General features: G+C 38.7%; 1 long non-coding RNA gene across 1 annotated transcript; it reads left to right on the top strand.

The window, feature by feature from the left end:
• Positions 1-30: 30 nt before the first annotated feature.
• Positions 31-2,518, top strand: LOC146746159 (uncharacterized). Its single transcript, XR_014929596.1, has 2 exons — positions 31-89; positions 1,911-2,518. It is a non-coding gene; the product is annotated as an uncharacterized LOC146746159 (long non-coding RNA).

Raw genomic sequence — 2,518 nt, forward strand, 5'->3', positions numbered from 1 at the left:
TTCACAGAAACGACAAGTGCTGGTTTCTTGGATACGGGTATTTTGCAAAAAGCTACCAGTGGGATAGGCGCCATGTAGTAACCGCCACTGTAAGTCGCCATCTTTTTTTGTTATTGGTTTCAAGTAACAGTCGCGAAAAAGAGGCTGATGTTCTTTTTCCAACGAGAGAATATCTGTCCATACGTTGTAAAAATATGTAGTGTGCTTTGAAAAATAAAGTTTAGAAATAAGAAATTTATAAATAACTCCTTTTTGCAAATTTATAAAGTGGACAATTTAAAAGTACGTCATTGTCTTCATCCTCGTACAATAATTCGAGTGAATAATTCGAGTTGGTGACTTGTGTAGTGTTGTCACTGCAATTTTCAATAATTTCTTTAAATTGACGTGGGATAGCTCTGTGCACCACATCAAGTGCACCATTGAAAAGCCTTCTAGAACATATCGGTACTTTGTTATACAAGATGTCACGTCCCAGTCACGCAGTCCCAGTGACAGGATCTCCAATTGTCGTAATGCCCGCATCACGAAAATGTGTGAGGGTGAGTGGCACACCATGCAAAGGGTGCAGAATCAGACTGTTGTACAAGAGCGGTTCCCGACAAACAGAGTAATAGGTGGTCGGTTGCCCTTTTCTAATATTTGAGATGGAGGACCAAACCTTCATAAGCTCACAATAGTATACTGGAATATTATGAAAAGAAAGTGGTACATTTGTAACAAACAACTGTTTATCATATTTCAAATTATTAAAACGTTTAAGAAAGTAACTGGTGAAATAAAAACTAGGATGCTTCAAATTAGAGTAAAAATAACGTTGAATGTATTGCAAACGAAAGGAGGCAATTCTTGATGGTAAATGAACTAAGCCTTGACCACCTTGTGAAGGCGGTAGATAAATAGACTCTGCAGGGAGCCAATGGCGGCCCTGCCAAAATAAATCAACAAAGAGTTTCTGAATATGATTAATTATAGTACTGGGAGAACGTAAACAAACTAGCCTATGTAGCAATTTGGACACTATCAACTGATTAACAACCAATGTCCGTCTCCTGTAAGAAATAGAGGGCGCATACCTAGTCCACGATTCAAGCTTAGACTGTATTTTGTCACTGACATCAGTCCAATTTTTATCAAGCCACATTGGTGTATTCCCAAGAAAGGTGCTAAGAACTTTAAGACCCACGTTGTTCCAGTTGATATTCAAGGGCATATAAGTTCTTGTTTTCCATTGTCCCACCCATAATCCCTGGGACTTTGCGTAGTTGATCCGTGAATTGCTGGCTTGTTCATATATGGTCAACCATTCTTGCAATCTATAGAAATCGGTGTTATTTGTTAAAAAGAAACTGACGTCATCAGCATACGCTGTGAGATGTTTTTTTTCCTTCGTTGAATCACATACTTGAATGCCCTGCATACCCCTCTCAGTTCGTACTTTGTGTAGCAATGGCTCAATACAAATAGAATACAGCTGACCAGAGAGTGAACAGCCTTGACGTATGCCGCGGGCGAATGGCAGAGGGGCAGTAAGATTGCTGTTCACTCAACAAGAGATTGGGTTCCTGAGTACAAAAGTTTGATATATTTAGTGAAATTATCACCAAATTCAAATGCTTTGAGAGTGTTAATCAGATAATCGTGATGTACACGGTCAAACACTTTTTCTTGATCTAAAGATACGATACCAAGAGCTGTGTTATCATTTGCATACGTGATGACGTCACGTACCAAGTTAATGTTGTCAAATATCTGACGACCAGGTATACAGTAACTCTGATCAATGTGAATTATGTTACTGAGCACTGCCTTGAGTCTGAAGGACAGAGCCTTACTTAATATCTTATAATCAGAGCATAATAGACTGACTGGACGCCAATTCTTTAACAAATTATTATTTCCATTTTTAGGTAGCAGAGTGATGATAGCTCGTCTGCATGAAAGCGGGAGCTCTCCATCAATGATCGAGGCTAGAAAGACTTCATGTAGGTCAGAACCCAAGGTTGGCCAACAATGTTTGTAAAATTCGCCAGGAAGGCCATCGATACCTGGAGATGTACCTGAAGAAATTGATTTTACAGACGCAGTAAGCTCTTCAAAACTGAGATCCATGTCGCACTTCTCTTTTAAATCAACATCAAGTTGAGGAAGATTAGAAAGTAATTTGTGTTGACAATCCATAGACACAGGGTCCGGTGAAAACAAGTGAGAGTAAAAATCTCTAGTTAGTCGTTGCATCTCATGTGATGCATCAACGATTGTACCATCATGCCTTTGTAGTTGCGACATGATTTTCTTACTGCCCCTCTGTTTTTCAAAGTTAAAAAAGAACGAAGTTTCATTAAGTACTTTGTGCCTGGAGCGTATCGCTGCCCCCTTGTTTTGGACTGTATTAAATTCTCAAGTAGAGCTTTCTTTTCATTGAGCTGGTTGACGAGATCATGATTGGATTGCATTTGCTGTTCAATATTATTGATGTCATGTTGTAATAAATTTTTAGTTTGTAATTATTACTTAA

The sequence above is a fragment of the Saccoglossus kowalevskii genome, chromosome 5 (assembly GCF_978046115.1).
Source record: "Saccoglossus kowalevskii chromosome 5, keSacKowa6.1, whole genome shotgun sequence".
Taxonomy (NCBI): domain Eukaryota; kingdom Metazoa; phylum Hemichordata; class Enteropneusta; family Harrimaniidae; genus Saccoglossus; species Saccoglossus kowalevskii.